This window comes from Lissotriton vulgaris, chromosome 4_1 (assembly GCF_964263255.1).
Source record: "Lissotriton vulgaris chromosome 4_1, aLisVul1.2, whole genome shotgun sequence".
NCBI classification, from domain to species: domain Eukaryota; kingdom Metazoa; phylum Chordata; class Amphibia; order Caudata; family Salamandridae; genus Lissotriton; species Lissotriton vulgaris.
Window position 1 is genome coordinate 1,478,557,861 of NC_141691.1, and position 19,350 is coordinate 1,478,577,210.

The window sequence follows — 19,350 nt, forward strand, 5'->3', positions numbered from 1 at the left end:
ACAGCGGGACTGCTCTAGACTGGATTGGATCTTACCTTTGCAACAGAACTAATGCCATCCAAACCTCACCTTTCTTGTACAAACCATTCTTCACGAAGGCAGGGGTCCCTCAAGGCTCTATTATCTCGCCCATGCTTTTCTACATCTACATGAAGTCATTACCAGCACTGATCAATCAATTTCACCTCACGTGCTTTAACTATGCAGATGACACGCAAATACTCCTTTAACTTGAATGCCCCAAAGACATTGGAAACTCGTCAATTGCCGATTGTCTCAGAGCCGTGGATCAATGGATGACATGGAGCCATCACAAATTGAATGCTTCCAAAATGGAAATACTCACTTGTGGTGATCAGTAACATTATGACCCACTCGCCATGTGGCCTGATGATCTGGGAACACCACCTAAGGTATCGAAGGAAGTAAGAAACCTCGGAATGACCATGGACCCCAAGCTATTGATGAATGCCCAAGTGGACAAACTAGCAAGATCAAGCTTTGTTACTATAATAACTGTGTGACTGTGACACATTTTCCCCCATTTGAGATTTCCACACAAAGTCCAGGCTACCTTCTCCCTTCTTCTGTCCAAACTCGATTACGCCAATAGCCTCTACCATGGATCACCTTTAATGACCATGAAAAGACTACAATGGATTCAGAACTCGTCTGCCAGACTACTCTTACCTATAAAACTGAAAGACCACATCTCTGCTGCCTTGAAAGCACTGCATTGGTTACTGGTTGACAGAAGATCCACATTCAAGCTGTTTTGTATCACCCACATAGGGATACATATAACAGGATCGCTCTTCATCAGGAATAAAATCACCAAACACATTCAACAAAGAAACTTCACCTCTGGAGTGGCACCTTCCCTCAAAATCCCAAGATACAAGAAAAAAAACATGGGTGGCACATGGAACTCTTTTCTCCCAACATAAGATCCAGGGTAACCACCTTATCTTCAGAAAACTATTCAAGAATTGGCTCTTACCCACACAACCACCATACGCAAACAGAAATATAAAGCATTTCTCTGTATATATAAGCATTTATTTGTACTATAGATATGCACCTGTGTATGTGAATTGCTTTGTATAAACATGTAGAATAATTATGTTAATAAAATTGAGATATTCATAAGCTCTGCTTAACAAATGTACATATTACTGATAGTTACATCATTTAATGTTTTTAACATGTATATAAGTGACTGCATAAATAAGTAAATGTTTTATCATAACTATTTATCTAAAATTGCTTCACTATTGATTTACAATATACATATATATATATATATATATATATATATATATATATATATATATATATATATATATATATATATATATATATATATATTCACTGAAAAAACCATAGGTTATAGACCATATATAGTTAGGGATTAGCATTTAAAAAACCTTATTTTACTCGCACAAAACCATTGAAATTCCATATATAGTTAGATGCACTAACTATATATCGCGGACCCGCAATCCACTGCTAATGATGTCACATATTACATCATTCATGACATGGTCAGTGACATCACTGATGACATCACTGATGACATCTCAAATGACATCACTGATGACATCTCAAATGACATCACTGATGACATCACTGATGACAACACCCAGTGACTGTATGTTTCTGTAAAGTTAAAATATGTCTTACATATTGAAGAATGAGTGGATGTATAAGTGTCTGGATGAAGGATTTAGTAGGTGCATGACTGACTGTATGAGAGAATGATTAAATGTGTCTCACTGAGTGCATGGGTTAGTGATTAAAGTGTCTTAATTTGGCAATCATTATTTATGTTCTTCTGTAAACTGCTGCATGTTTAAATCAGTAGCTATATCAGTAACTATATGGGTTATTGAATGGTTGCCCAAGTATTTGTATGGGAGACTGAGTATGTGTGTGGGTGGCTGGGAGGTGTATAACTCTGTGCATAGATGTGTGAGCAGTTGATTCCCTAGGTGTATGGGTTCAAAAGTGCATGTAGAAACAGCTGTATGGACAGTTGACTGTGTGCATGAGTATATTGGTGAGTGAATGGATATCTCAGTTCTACATGTCAAAGTAAGTACATATGTAAAACACACTCCATGTGAGAGTTGACATATATAAATAACTGAACATAAGAGCCAGTGAATGTGAGAGTGGCTGTATGAATCATTGTGAACTTGTATCAAGGATTGTATAAGAGAGTAAATATTTGTTAGTATATGCTTGAATAAGTAAGGTGTGTATAACTGTATAGTTGAGGAAATGGAGGTGTGATTGATTCTTTGCATGACTGACTAGGTGTGTGGGTAACTCCATGGATGTGTGACAGTCTGTGAGTGCCTGTTTACACTGAGTGTATCTAAGGTTATATTAGAGTCTGAAGATGTATTATCACATAAATGATATAATCAGTGATGTAATCAGTAATGTCAAATGAGATGTCAGTGATGTCATCAGTGATGTCATTTGAGATGTCATCAGTGATGTCATTTGAGATGTCATCAGTGATGTCATCAGTGATGTCACTGACCATGTCATGAATGATGTAATATGTGACATCATTAGCAGTGGATTGCGGGTCCGCGATATATAGTTAGTGCATCTAACTATATATGGAATTTCAATGGTTTTGTGCGAGTAAAATAAGGTTTTTTAAATGCTAATCCCTAACTATATATGGTCTATAACCTATGGTTTTTTCAGTGAATTTTCAAGGTTTTGTAAATGCAAATTCCTAACTATATATGGTCTATAACCTATGGTTTTTTCTGTGAATTTCATTGGTTTTTTAAAAGCTAATATCTATAACTGTAAAATATATTCTTTATTAAGTGACGTATCACGTAGCCCGTGAGACGCCTCATGATACATCGCATAACCGTGACGTATCGTCTCTGCAGCGCAAACCAAACCCAAAACGTAAGCGCGCCAGAACACGCTTAAAGATATATATATATTTTTTTAACCTTAATTAGACAAAATCCACACGTGCACATATCACAAACGTTCAAAAAACACAATATGTCGGACTCCCGTTACGCTGCCGGTTAGCTGCCCGGTTAACGTACCAGGAAGCACCTTTACCGCGAAAAATCGCAATTTTTTTTCACCCCCCAGGGAACTTTAATAGCCCCCTCTTCAATCCTAGGGGTTCAGGAGGGGTTTGCCTTACCCCTTTCATTCATTTACACCTTTTTTTTTTCCACCTCTTGTCTCTCGATCCCACAGAGAGACAAGATGGCGGCCGCTCCACACTGTTTACAATGATAACAGCCAATCAGCTTCTCCTCAGACTCCCGTTACACTGCCGGTTAGCTGTCCGGTTAGCTGCCCGGTTCGCGTACCAAGACGCGTCTCTACGGCGAAAAAATCGGAATTTTTTTTTTTTTTTTTGGGCCCAGCGTAGCTCTATAATATCCCCTCATCAATCCTAGGGGGTCAAAAGGGGTCTACCTTGCCCCTTTCCTTCATTTTCCCCTTTGTTTTGGCCTCCTCTTGTCTCTCGATCCTACCGAGAGACAAGATGGCGGCCGCTCCGGACTGTTTACAATGTTGACAGCCAATCAGCTACTCGTCAGACTCCCGTTACACTGCCGGTTAGCTTCCCGGTTAGCTGCCCAGTTAGCTGCCCGGTTCGCGTACCAAGACGCGTCTCTACGGCGAAAAAATCGGATTTTTTTTTTTTTGGGCCCAGCGTGGCTCTATAATATCCCCTCATCAATCCTAGGGGGTCAGAAGGGGTCTACCTTGCCCCCTTTCCTTCATTTCCCCCTTTGTTTTGGCCTCCTCTTGTCTCTCGATCTACCGAGAGACAAGATGGCGGCCGCACCGGACTGTTTAGAATGTTGACAGACACCGGAGAGCCAATCAGCTTCGCTTCGCAAAGTTCCGATAAGCGAAAAGTACTCGAACCGGAGCGCTGCCCGGAGCGCTGTTACAGATATATATCTTGTTTTAAACGTTAATTTCTCAAAATTCACTGAAGCACGTATATTGAGACCTAGCAAAGGCACATCGGGCTAACAGTCCCTACAATTTTGCCAAGTTTCGTGGAAATCCATTCAGCCGTTCGGGCTAAAAGTGAGTCCAACCGCCCTATGGAAATTAACATGGGAAAAACGCGTTTTGGGACCCCCCTTTTTTCTCGGCCCCCCCTTGACGAACCCCCCCAAATTTCCAGGAGCTGCTCAGAAACAAAATGTGCCATTTTCCTGAAAATTTCAGCCGGTCCGTCCACAAACGCCAAAGTTATTAGACATAGAATTTTCAGAAATCCCATAGGGAAAAAATCCTAACTATATATACCTACTGGCGACCGCCAGTAGGTAATATATATATATATATATACCGCCAGTAGGTAATATATATATATATATATATTACCTACTGGCGGTCGCCAGTAGGTATATATAGTCAGGATTTTTTCCCTATGGGATTTCTGAAAATTCTATGTCTAATAACTTTGGCGTTTGTGGACGGAATCGGCTGAAATTTTCAGGAAAATGGCACATTTTGTTTCTGAGCAGCTCCTGGAAATTTGGGGGGGGTTCGTCAAGGGGGGGCCGAGAAAAAAGGGGGGTCCCAAAACGCGTTTTTCCCATGTTAATTTCCATAGGGCGGTTGGACTCACTTTTAGCCCGAACGGCTGAATGGATTTCCACGAAACTTGGCAAAATTGTAGGGACTGTTAGCCCGATGTGCCTTTGCTAGGTCTCAATATATGTGCTTCAGTGAATTTTGAGAAATTAACGTTTAAAACAAGATATATATCTGTAACAGCGCTCCGGGCAGCGCTCCGGTTCGCGTACTTTTCGCTTATCGGAACTTTGCGAAGCGAAGCTGATTGGCTCTCCGGTGTCTGTCAACATTCTAAACAGTCCGGTGCGGCCGCCATCTTGTCTCTCGGTAGATCGAGAGACAAGAGGAGGCCAAAACAAAGGGGGAAATGAAGGAAAGGGGGCAAGGTAGACCCCTTCTGACCCCCTAGGATTGATGAGGGGATATTATAGAGCCACGCTGGGCCCCAAAAAAAAAAAAATCTGATTTTTTCGCCGTAGAGACGCGTCTTGGTACGCGAACCGGGCAGCTAACTGGGCAGCTAACCGGGAAGCTAACCGGCAGTGTAACGGGAGTCTGACGAGTAGCTGATTGGCTGTCAACATTGTAAACAGTCCGGAGCGGCCGCCATCTTGTCTCTCGGTAGGATCGAGAGACAAGAGGAGGCCAAAGCAAAGGGGAAAATGAAGGAAAGGGGCAAGGTAGACCCCTTCTGACCCCCTAGGATTGATGAGGGGATATTATAGAGCTACGCTGGGCCCAAAAAAAAAAAAAATCCGATTTTTTCGCCGTAGAGACGCGTCTTGGTACGCGAACCGGGCAGCTAACCGGACAGCTAACCGGCAGTGTAACGGGAGTCTGAGGAGAAGCTGATTGGCTGTTATCATTGTAAACAGTCTGGAGCGGCCGCCATCTTGTCTCTCTGTGGGATCGAGAGACAAGAGGTGGAAAAAAAAAAGGTGTAAATGAATGAAAGGGGTAAGGCAAACCCCTCCTGAACCCCTAGGATTGATGATGGGGGCTATTAAAGTTCCCTGGGGGTGAAAAAAAAATTGCGATTTTTCGCGGTAAAGGTGCTTCCTGGTACGTTAACCGGGCAGCTAACCGGCAGCGTAACGGGAGTCCGACATATTGTGTTTTTTGAACGTTTGTGATATGTGCACGTGTGGATTTTTTCTAATTAAGGTTAAAAAAATATATATATATCTTTAAGCGTGTTCTGGCGCGCTTACGTTTTGGGTTTGGTTTGCGCTGCAGAGACGATACGTCACGGTTATGCGATGTATCATGAGGCGTCTCACGGGCTACGTGATACGTCACTTAATAAAGAATATATTTTACAGTTATAGATATTAGCTTTTAAAAAACCAATGAAATTCACAGAAAAAACCATAGGTTATAGACCATATATAGTTAGGAATTTGCATTTACAAAACCTTGAAAATTCACTGAAAAAACCATAGGTTATAGACCATATATAGTTAGGGATTAGCATTTAAAAAACCTTATTTTACTCGCACAAAACCATTGAAATTCCATATATAGTTAGATGCACTAACTATATATCGCGGACCCGCAATCCACTGCTAATGATGTCACATATTACATCATTCATGACATGGTCAGTGACATCACTGATGACATCACTGATGACATCTCAAATGACATCACTGATGACATCTCAAATGACATCACTGATGACATCACTGACATCTCATTTGACATTACTGATTACATCACTGATGATATCATTTATGTGATAATACATCTTCAGACTCTAATATAACCTTAGATACACTCAGTGTAAACAGGCACTCACAGACTGTCACACATCCATGGAGTTACCCACACACCTAGTCAGTCATGCAAAGAATCAATCACACCTCCATTTCCTTAACTATACAGTTATACACACCTTACTTATTCAAACATATACTAACACATATTTACTCTCTTATACAATCCTTGATACAAGTTCACAATGATTCATACAGCCACTCTCACATTCACTGGCTCTTATGTTCAGTTATTTATATATGTCAACTCTCAGATGGAGTGTGTTTTACATATGTACTTACTTTGACATGTAGAACTGAGATATCCATTCACTCACCAATATACTCATGCACACAGTCAACTGTCCATACAGCTGTTTCTACATGCACTTTTGAACCCATACACCTAGGGAATCAACTGCTCACACATCTATGCACAGAGTTATACACATCCCAGCCACCCACACACATACTCAGTCTCCCATACAAATACTTGGGCAACCATTCAATAACCCATATAGTTACTGATATAGCTACTGATTTAAACATGCAGCAGTTTACAGAAGAACATAAATAATGATTGCCAAATTAAGACACTTTAATCACTAACCCATGCACTCAGTGAGACACATTTAATCATTCTCTCATACAGTCAGTCATGCACCTACTAAATCCTTCATCCAGACACTTATACATCCACTCATTCTTCAATATGTAAGACATATTTTAACTTTACAGAAACATACAGTCACTGGGTGTTGTCATCAGTGATGTCATCAGTGATGTCATTTGAGATGTCATCAGTGATGTCATTTGAGATGTCATCAGTGATGTCATCAGTGATGTCACTGACCATGTCATGAATGATGTAATATGTGACATCATTAGCAGTGGATTGCGGGTCCGCGATATATAGTTAGTGCATCTAACTATATATGGAATTTCAATGGTTTTGTGCGAGTAAAATAAGGTTTTGTAAATGCTAATCCCTAACTATATATGGTCTATAACCTATGGTTTTTTCAGTGAATTTTCAAGGTTTTGTAAATGCAAATTCCTAACTATATATGGTCTATAACCTATGGTTTTTTCTGTGAATATATATATATATATATATATATATATATATATATATTCACTGAAAAAACCATAGGTTATAGACCATATATAGTTAGGAATTAGCATTTACAAAACCTTGAAAATTCACTGAAAAAACCATGGGTTATAGACCATATATATTAGGGATTAGCATTTACAAAACCTTATTTTACTCACACAAAACCATTGAAATTTCATATATAGTTAGTTGCACTAACTATATATCGCGCACCCGCAATCCACTACTGATCATGTCACATATTACATCATTCATGACATGATCAGTGACATCACTGATGACATCACTGATGACATCACTGATGACATCTCAAATGACATCACTGATGACATCACTGATGACAACATCCAGTGACTGTATGTTTCTGAAAAGTCAAAATATGTCTTACATATTGAAGAATGAGTGGATGTATAAGTGTCTGGATGAAGGATTTAGTAGGTGCATGACTGACTGTATGAGTGAGTGATTAAATGTGTCTCACTGAGTGCATGGGTTAGTGACTAAACTGTCTTAATTTGTGCATTATTATATCTGTTGTTCTGTAAACTGCTGCATGTGTTGATCAGTAGCTTTATGATTAAGTATATGGGTTATTGATTGGTTGCCCAAGTATTTGTATGGGAGACTGAGTGTGTGTGTGGGTGGCTGGGAAGTGTATGACTCTGTGCATAGATGTGTGAGTAGTTGATTCACCAGATGTATGGGTTCAAAAGTGCATGTGGAAACAGCTGTATGGGCGGTTGACTGTGTGCATGAGTGTATTGGTGAGTGAATGGATATCTCAGTGCTACATGTCAAAGTAAGTACATATGTAAAACACAGTACATGTGAGAGTTGACATATATAAATAACTGTGCATAAGAGCCAGTGAATTTGTGAGTGGCTGCATGGATCATTGTGAACTTGTATCAGGGATTGTATAAGAGAGTAAATATGTGTTAGTATATGTTTGAATAAGTAAGGTGTGTATAACTGTATAGTTGAGGAAATGGAAGTGTGATTGATTCTTTGCATTACTGACTAGGTGTGTGAGTAACTCCATGGATGAGTGACAGTCTGTGAGTGTCTATTTACTCTGAGTGTATCTAAGATTATATTAGAGTCTGAAGAGGTTCACCGTATTATCACATGAATGATGTCATCAGTGATGTGATCAGTAATGTCAAATGAGATTTCATCAGTGATGTCATCAGTGATGTCATTTGAGATGTCATCAGTGATGTCATCAGTGATGTCATCAGTGATGTCACTGATCATGTCATGAATGATGTAATATGTGACATGATCAGCAGTGGATTGCGGGTGCGCGATATATAGTTAGTGCAACTAACTATATATGAAATTTCAATGGTTTTGTGTGAGTAAAATAAGGTTTTGTAAATGCTAATCCCTAACTATATATGGTCTATAACCCATGGTTTTTTCAGTGAATTTTCAAGGTTTTGTAAATGCTAATTCCTAACTATATATGGTCTATAACCTATGGTTTTTTCAGTGAATTTCATTGGTTTTTTAAAAGCTAATATCTGTAGCTGTAAAATGTATTCTTCTTTAAATCTTAAAATATATTTTACATGTTTTTAATACAATTTTTTTTAAATTATTTTTATTGTTTCGCTCCCGGTCCGCGAACTGGTTAGCTTCCCGTTAGCTCAATTTGGAGCCGCGACCCGGTCCGCGAACCGGTAAACGTTCCGTTTGCGTAACTGTTGCGTTAGAAAACAACATTGTGACGCGTCGCGTCAGCATGACGTTTCGCGTTGTCGCGTAATACGTCATGTGACGCGCCAAGTTAGCGTACCCGGAAGCGAACCGGAACGCGGCGCAAAGCGCGTAACCTAAACACAGCAGGTCATGTGACTCGGTAATAACACTTTTCATTGGTTCATTTCACTTTTGGTTTCCTAATGATGTAAGACTAGGTCATGTGATCTAAAATTAACACTTTTCATTGGTTTAGAACTATTGCTTTTCCCAAATGATGAAAACCCCTCCTTCTTTCCTCACTCTGACTTTCATCTTGGTGAGAGAAAGACCCTTTGTTAACAGTGAGCAATGGCTTCATTAGTAGCTTCAGCTGGTTCTTCCCCACCACCTCCACCACATCCAAGGAAGAGAGGACCACCTGCTGAAGTTATTATTCAACAAGAAGAGGAAGAACAGGAAGAGGAGGAAGAGCAGGAAGAGACGCTGTTTTTGCCAGAGGAGCCCAGGAGGTATCATCGGAAGGAGAACTATATTTGGCAATTTTTTAAATTTCCCCAGGGCCAAAAGAAAGTAAATGCACGCTACGTATTTTGCCGTATATGTAATGATAGACTGTCCAGAGGGACCGAAAAAAAGTACAGTTACGGCAACTACACAATGCATCGGCACATGAGTAGGTGGCATCCTAACAACTACAGTGCTGCGCAGTTACGTGACGAGCAAGATAATCCCCCTTCAATGGCCAGAAGATCAGTTGTACAGGAAGTGACGGGACCAGAGGCGAGGGAGATGGTCCCAAATATACAAATGAAGTTCGGGGAAGTGAAACAAGTGTGCGTGCGTTGCAATCAGTTCATTTGCTACAGAGAAAGTAGCATCACTCTAATTAACAGAGCTATTGACAATCATGTTTGCCCGAAACACCCCAAAGAATAAATTCTTTTTTTTGTTGTTGCTCCTGTTGAGCCCTTTACAATGAATCGTTTTCGTTTCCCCCCTCCCCCCAAAAAACCAAAAAAAATATGAAAATGTTCAGAAAATACAAAAAAACTAGAAAAATGTTCAGAAAAATAATAAAAAAAATATAAAACAACAAAAACAAAAAAAAAGTTATTTTCAGAACTACCTCCCCGTTATAAAAAAATTGGTAGAATATTTGGAACTCTGCCAACCTCTATTTCTTTTAGTTCGCTTCCCTGGTTCGCTCACCGGTACGCGAACCGGGAGCGAACCAAACATTTTTTTTTTAAAAAAAGAACAGTAAGTATAAGGGAAGGAAACAGACAGTTATGTTAAAAGAAAGACAGCTATAGGGAGTAAACAAAAGATACTGTTACCCGCAATCCACTGCTGATGATGTCACATATTACATCATTCATGACATGGTCAGTGACATCATCAGCAGTGGATTGCGGATAACAGTATCCCTAGTTTACTCCCTATAGCTGTCTTTCTTTTAACATAACTGTCTGTTTCCTTCCCTTATACTTACTGTTCTTTTTTTTAAAAAAAAATTGTGATCAGTCAGAAACAGTGACATTAATAGAGACAGAGTGAGTGTACAAGAGTGAAGAAGTATGAGAAGAGAGGGACTGAGAAAAATAGTGGAAGGAGTAGAATAATTAAGTAATAGAGAAAGGAATGAGGGAAGTAATGATTTGGGCACTTTGACTGGGGTAGGTCTGGAAATGCTCTTAAAGGACACCTTTATATTCCAATATATGCCAAAGACAGAAATGGAGGTGGTCCAACCAATTTTGTCCACAAATTGAGAAGTCGAGGAAGCATGTAAACAAATCTGTTTCAGCTTACATGAGAGACCATGGAATGGGCTCCATGTACAACAATAATTTGCGTTACTGCATGCAAGATATCTACAGAGGAGATGGAGTTCACTTCTCAGATGAGGGCAACAGAATTTTCATTTTGAATTTAAGACTGTGCATTGGTACCTACTTATAAGTACCTAAATGTACCATAAACCCAAAAGCTCTTCTCAGAGCTACCCTACATCTGATCACTCACAATTATTATTTTACTCTAACTTTTTTCTCTAATTTTCAACAAACTACGCTCCCCGGAGCGCTACCCGGTACGCGAACCGGAAGCTAACCGCGCAACATTTCTAAAAAAAATGTTTTTTTCCCGCACATATGGGCCTCCTCTGCCACCCTCAGAAAACCTAGGGGGTCAAGATACGTCTACTGTGCCCCCTTCTACCCATTCTGAACATTATTTGCCCTCCATCTTGTATCTTAATTCGACCGAAACACAAAATGGTGGACTCCAGTAATGCTGCTGGTTCGCGAACCGGGACGCTTCCCGGGAAGCGGTCCAATAAAAAAGGTGGGAAAGTAATTTACAGAAAAACGACTGGAGACACTCTCACCAAATATAGATTAGCTCATACTACATAACAATCCCTTTCATTTTCACAAATTTGATTGAAATTCCATTTAGCCATTTAGCCTGTAGACCTCTCTAAATACCGTGAGGTAAATTACTTCACAAAACACATCTGAAGTGTTGGAATTCACAACCAATGAAAATGTTACTTTCATTTTCAACTTTTATTACCTGACATTTGATTGGTTATATACCTGAATATATACAAAGGAAGAGAAGGAAACACAGCCATTTTGACTGCTACTTCTTGTTGTACATTTCAATTGAATTTTCACTAAACACTTCAACTTGTTTGTAAAGGTAAGTTGTTATTTTTAAAACTGAAGTATATTGTGCACTATAAATTAATATGGTAAACTTTTTCTGATAGTTATATACTATCCCTCTGTAGTAGTTATAGATTTAGATAGACTTCTCTGTTATAGTTATGGATGGAGTTAGGCTTCTCTTGTATAATTATGAATTTACTTACGTTAAATCACATACACTTTTTTATATTCCTACTTCCACTCTGATACTATACACTGCCCAAATATAAATTCACTGATAAAAACTGCCTATCTAAAATTAATCCCAACAGTGCCCTATCTCTACTAATATATATTTTTTTTATCCAAATTTCAGGCAAAATGGAAGGCGAACAGAAAGTTGAATTTCAAATTGTCCTGCAAGAGAGCAGCCAAGAAATAATTGATCCAAATTATATTGAATTTATGGATGAAACTTGGGACCAAGAACTACTGCAATGTGTGCAAGCAGTAGATGACCTCCTTCAAAATGAGGACATTTTACACCCTCAGAGATTACAAACTATGTTCAATGAAAATAATGACATTTCAGACAGTGAAATGTTAGAAAGTTTATTAAATTATGAAACACAATCACAATAATAAACAATTGCTTAAAAAATAAAGAAATTAAAAAATAATCAACAAAACCAACAATCAATTAACATACAGTATTTGAAAAGTCTATCATTCTTTTTTCCTTATAGTACGCTGCCCAGAACGCTTTCCGGTTCGCGAACCGGGTGCTCCCCACGCTCCCCGGGCCCTTTTAAAACCTCCACATAAAACCTAGGGGGTCAACGAGGATCTACTATGCCCCCTTATGGTAATTTCCCCTTTTGTTTTGGCCTCCTCTTGTCTCTCGATCCTACCGAGAGACAAGATGGCGGCCGCTCCGGACTGTTTAGAATGTTGACAGACACCGAGGAGCCAATCAGCTTCGCTTCGCAAAGCTCCGTTACGCAAAAAGTACGCGAACCGGAGCGCTGCCCGGAGCGCTGTTACAGATATATATCTTTTTTTGAACGTTAATTTCTCAAAATCCACTGGAGCACATATATTGAGACCTAGCAAAGGCACATCGGGCTAACAGTCCCTACAATTTTGCCAAGTTTCGTGCAAATCCATTCAGCCGTTCGAGCTAAAAGTGAGGCCAACCGCCCTATGGAAATTAACATGGGAAAAACGCGTTTTGGGACCCCCCTTTTTTCTCGGCCCCCCCTTGACGAACCCCCCCCCCAAATTTTCAGGGGCTGCTCAGAAACAAAATGTTCAATTTTCCTGAAAATTTCAGCCAATTCCGTCCACAAACGCCAAAGTTATTAGACATAGAATTTTCAAAAATCCCATAGGGAAAAAATCCTAACTATATATACCTACTGGCGACTGCCAGTAGGTAATATATATATATATATATATATATATATATATATTCAACTTTAAATACAACAACACTTGAAAGCTGGAGTTTATTTAGTGCATCTTTAATTCTACATATGCTACATTCCATTATGCATCTATATACCTTCCACGTACTTAAGAATCGTTATATTTATTACGTGTCTTCTAATTCAGCATATCCAATGCACTAGCCAATTTTCACCGGATGTATGACGTTAGCACGCATACTATTACCACGCATACCTTTACCACGCGGTATTTACAACGAATACCGTTACAACGCATAGCGCTTTGAGGTGCTGGATAGTGGTAAGTATAATTTTATATTCCAACTCCAGTCCCCGTGGACACTAGGGAAGGTGTTGGATATAAAATTAAACGTATTCCCTATCCTAGAGCGCCCCCCAGCACAGTGCGTTGTAATGGTATGCGTGGTAATGCCTGCGTTGTAATGGTAGTGCGTGGTAAAAAATGCGTGCTAAACGTTGTATACCATTTTCACCCTATACCTCTCTCAATATATCCTCTGCCTCAACTCTCTGACTCGTCTCAAACCTCTTTTTACAACTCTTTCCAACGCACTACCCTATTTCACACCCTATACCCATATCAATATATCCTCTATCTCCACTCTCTCATTCATCCCAAACCCCATACCACTACTATGACCCCCAAATTAACCCTTTCTAAATTCTTCCCTACTCTACCCCCCATGCATCAGTTCATACCTCTTTTACTATTCTGATACCCCAAAACAAGACTTTCTAAACCATTTGCTCTGGCTCTTCCCCCTCCTCCTCCCTTTTACTCATCCCAGGCCTCCTCCCACTGCTATGAGCTCCCCAAAAATAAAAAAATGAAGCATAATAATATTTAAAAAAAACATATAATATATATTTCAAAATCCTTTCTTCCACTATCCTTTTCAATGCAAATAACAAACTAACATGTCCAGCACTCAAATTAATTTCATATTTCACTATTGTAATTCACCACTAATTCTTTATGGGTTCTGGAGTAGCGTGCTACTCGCTGAAAAAGCACTTCAACACCTCAACAGGGATATAAAAGCACTATATAAATTTAAACCTTTTTCCCTCTTCTATCTCTCCGCTTTCCTTTTCAATCCAAATAATGATTAACATATCTACCACTCAAATTACTTTCATATTTCACTATACTAATTCACCACTAATACTTTATGGGTTCCAGAGTAGTGTGCTACTCGCCGAAAAAACGCATCAACACCCTATCAGGAGTAGCAAGTGCTATATAAATGCACACCTTTTTCCCTCTTCTATCCCTCCACTATCCTTTTCAATCCAAATAACTGACTAACATATCCACCACTCAAATTACTTTCATATTTCACTATACTAATCGTTTTTGGGTTTCGGAGTAGCGTGCTGCTCGCTGAAAAAGTGCTTCAGCCCCTTGTTAGGGTTAGTAAGCACTATATAAATGCAATTACAATACAATACAATGCATTTCTTTCTATCTTTCTATAAATAACTAAAGTGCATTTCTTTCTATAAACAACAATCTTTTGTGATATACCAATATGCTCTGTGCTTCAACGTGATGGACGAAAGAGAAGCCCGTTTTGGTGCCTAACAAGGCACATATTGGATTGCGATCAATTTTGGAGCAAATACAAAAACCACAGTTGATGGCCAGAATGCAGAACAATGTCATACATTCACCCCAGTACAGAGATCTGGGCCTAAATCCATCATTTTTTTGCACAGTCCGACCCTGTGCCTCATGGGAACAGTCCAGCCCGAACTGCCAAGCCATGCCTTCCCTGGACCGGAAATAAGCTTCCGAAGACCGGTATCTGGTGTTTCAGCCGTCTTCAGCCCGGCTTGCTTGAATCCAGTGGTGTGGAGTGCATGGGACTCACGTCAGAGCATACCCATCCCACTCGGGGTGACAAATACAAAAACCACAGTTGATGGACAGAATGCAGAACAATGTCATACATTCACCCCAGTACAGAGATCTGGGCCTTAATCCATCGTTTTTTTGCACTCCACATCACCCCAGTTCAGACATGGCCATATGCAAATCAGTCTGACCCTGTGCCTCATGGGAACAGTCCAGTCCGAACTGCCAATCCATGCCTTCCCTGGACCGGAAACAAGCTTCCGAGGACCGGTTTCTGGCATTCCAGCCGTCTTCAGCCCAGCTTGCTTGAATGCAGTGGTGTGGAGTGCATGGGACTCACGTCTGAGCATACCCATCCCACTCGGGGTGACAGATACAAAAACCACAGTTGATGAACAGAATGCAGACCAATGTCATACATTCACCCCAGTACAGAGATCTGGGCCTAAATCCATCGTTTTTTTGCACTCCACATCACCCCAGTTCAGACATGGCCATATGCAAATCAGTCTGACCCTGTGCCTCATGGAAACAGTCCAGCCCGAACTGCCAAGCCATGCCTTCCCTGGACAGAAAATAAGCTTCCGAGGACCGGTTTCTGGCATTCCAGCCGTCTTCAGCCCAGCTTGCTTGAATCCAGTGGTGTGGAGTGCATGGGACTCACGTCTGAGCATACCCATCCCACTCGGGGTGACAAATACAAAAACCACAGTTGATGGGCAGAATGCAGAACAATGTCATACATTCACCCCAGTACAGAGATCTGGGCCTAAATCCATCATTTTTTTGCACTCCACATCACCCCAGTTCAGACATGGCCATATGCAAATCAGTCTGACCCTGTGCCTCATGGGAACAGTCCAGCCTGAACTGCCAAGCCATGCCTTCCCTGGACCGGAAACAAGCTTCCGAGGACCAGTTTCTGGCATTCCAGCCATCTTCAGCCCGGCTTGCTTGAATCCAGTGGTGTGGAGTGCATGGGACTCACGTATGAGCATCCGTCCATCACCACCCCCTTCTGTACCAATTTTGGAGCTCGGCACTTTTGGAAACTTTTTGATTCAATAAAAAGAAAAGAATCTACTGATGTTCAAATTTCAAGAGCCAGTGCTACTTTGTAATATAATTTGTGTTTGTTACCTCTCTGTTTTGTGAAAAATACTCTGTGCTTCGATTGATATTAAACATGAAACATTTTTAAACAGTAGCATTACATTACATTACATTCACAACAGTATTAAAGAGTTCACCTAACAATAAGCAATCACTTTCCCATCTAAAGGCCTCATTAAGATGTTGGCCGAAAGCTGTCCGACAGCTCGTCGGAGGCTTTCTGCCCGACATCAGAGGTGTCCGTTGACGCTGTATTACGAAACTGATGGAGAGGGAAACTCGGAGGGAATTCCGCTCTGCTTCCGACAGGCTCACTGAGCCCTTAGAGGCGGCAGTCGGAAAAGTAATCCCGGAATGACAGCCTAGCCAGCCTCTGCTCCGCTGTTGGGATTAGGATTTTGCTTTCCGACTGCCCTGGAAAGGAAGGGGGAAAGTGACTTTGGGGTCCCTGGCAGGGCTCCCTTACCTCCTGGCCCTCCGCTATGGGGTCTAAACATCCCTGATGCCTGCCACACGATACAGGGATGCTTAAAAAGTGAATATTTCTTATTGCGGCTTGTGCTGCAGCCCGCAGCACAAGCTGCAATAGGAATTATGCACTTGCAGACTGCCGTCAAGGTAGTCGCATCCTAATTAGGGAAGCAGGTATACTCGTCCGACTGGCATCCCAATGGGGCTGTAAAGCAACACCTTAGTACCATAAGTGTGTAAAAAAAAAAGGTTATCAAAGTCTCCTCAAAGGTGGATATCCTACACAGCAAAGGATGATTCCTGAAAATATTATTTGATCACAAAATCTAAATCCTTAAGCACAAGCATTGTCCTAAAATGCATCTATGCATCTCTGTCTTTTTCCTACTTTCATCAATCATCAATCTGCAAAGTTTCCAACTCTGGCAGAAGGTCCTGGCTTTTAAATGCCTTGCCTGCTTTGCAAAGACACTAAGGTGGAATGAAGAATTTATACTCTAACACAGCTACTCCAAAAAGTCACTTATACTCGTGAGTAAATTATACATGTATTTTACCTTTACACTTTTGATAAACTTTACTACTTTCACAAAATTTGAATATAAAGGTACTCAAAAATGTAGACTGATACTGAAAAATGGGGTGTAGCCAAATTTACAAGTGTAAGTTACCGCTACCAAAAAAGGAAACAGTTGTAAATCCAGCACCACTTATGGCCAACCACTGATACTGCAACACCCTCATATAGAAAATAATGGGGACAGGGATAAAACCCATAGGAAATAATATTACATTAATTTACATTGTTTAAAATAGTTTAAAATATAAATAAATATAATTTTATGTTAAAAAACTAAAATATAATTAAACTATTTTAATTAATTCAGTATATAATGTTTGACAATTATAAATGCATGATTAAAATTTTTCTTTAACTTTATGCCAGAATGTATTTTTTAATTTACTTTAAGGTATTTAAATTAAATAAAGATTTATTTCAAAATTAAGTTAATAGTGCTGCAGCATTTATTTGTTTTGTTCTACATTTAAATAAATATATAAAATTAATTTATGGTAATATTTAATGTTAAGATTTTTACTTTTCCCTATACTTTTTGATATGGAGATCTCGTCCACCCGATGGTTTGCTATAGGGAGATCTCTGACTTGACTGCAGAGTGTCTGTATGGTAAAGCATAGGGGTTAGTCACTTTACCTTGGGGTGATCTCCTTTGAAATAGCACAGAATATTGTCCTCTTCCTGGTTTCTGTGACGAGGGGTTACAAATAGCTGGGTGCAGTCTGCTGTCATCTGTTTGTACGTCTGTGGTGGGCACTTCACCTGAAGACTGTCCTTCTGGAAAGAGCATCCTTGCAGACAGAGGCCAGACTTGGAACGGCACCTGGCCAGTACACAAAGGGCAACCAGCCCAGTCTGGTTCCAAGGAAGCAAACTTGGAATACACATCCCCCTGGGGGGAACACCAGGCTTACCTGATTAACCTGCCAACGGGCACTGCCGTGAGGGGAACGGCCGGATCAACGAAGGAGCGGAGGCACACGCCGGGAGGCGAGGGAGGCGTCCCAGGAGACCGGACTACACTCCCCAGCATTCCCTCTGCTGGAAAGCGCGCCCGTGACGCGCAGTGAGTGCCGGAGGCGCCGGATAAAGGCTGACCCCCCGGGAGCTCAGTGGGGGAACACCAGGCTTACCTGATTAACCTGCCAACGGGCACTGCCGTGAGGGGAACGGCCGGATCAACGAAGGAGCGGAGGCACACGCCGGGAGGCGAGGGAGGCGTCCCAGGAGACCGGACTACACTCCCCAGCATTCCCTCTGCTGGAAAGCGCGCCCGTGACGCGCAGTGAGCGCCGGAGGCGCCGGATAAAGGCTGACCCCCCGGGAGCTCAGTGGGGGAACACCAGGCTTACCTGATTAACCTGCCAACGGGCACTGCTGTGAGGGGAACGGCCGGATCAACGAAGGAGCGGAGGCACACGCCGGGAGGCGAGGGAGGCGTCCCAGGAGACCGGACTACACTCCCCAGCATTCCCTCTGCTGGAAAGCGCGCCCGTGACGCGCAGTGAGCGCCGGAGGCGCCGGATAAAGGCTGACCCCCCGGGAGCTCAGTGGGGGAACACCAGGCTTACCTGATTAACCTGCCAACGGGCACTGCCGTGAGGGGAACGGCTGGATCAACGAAGGAGCGGAGGCACACGCCGGGAGGCGAGGGAGGCGTCTCAGGAGACCGGACTACACTCCCCAGCATTCCCTCTGCTGGAAAGCGCGCCCGTGACGCGCAGTGAGCGCCGGAGGCGCCGGATAAAGGCTGACACCCCCTCTCGCCCCGCGAGACGCGCGCGGGAGCGCCCAGGCTAAGCCCGGGCAAAGGGCGGGCCCTCTGTGGCCCTCAGAGGCACGAGGAGGACGGGACGGGGCCACCCTATTTACGCCCATTTCTTTACAACTCGAAGGTACTGTTAATTGGTCCATTGGCCATTCTTCATTCGGGAACTGTGGGTACAGCAATCATTTTCGGGACTATCTGCCTTTTAATTATTATGTTCTGTTAGGTGTCATTGACATTTGTCTGTAGTCCCGCGTAGC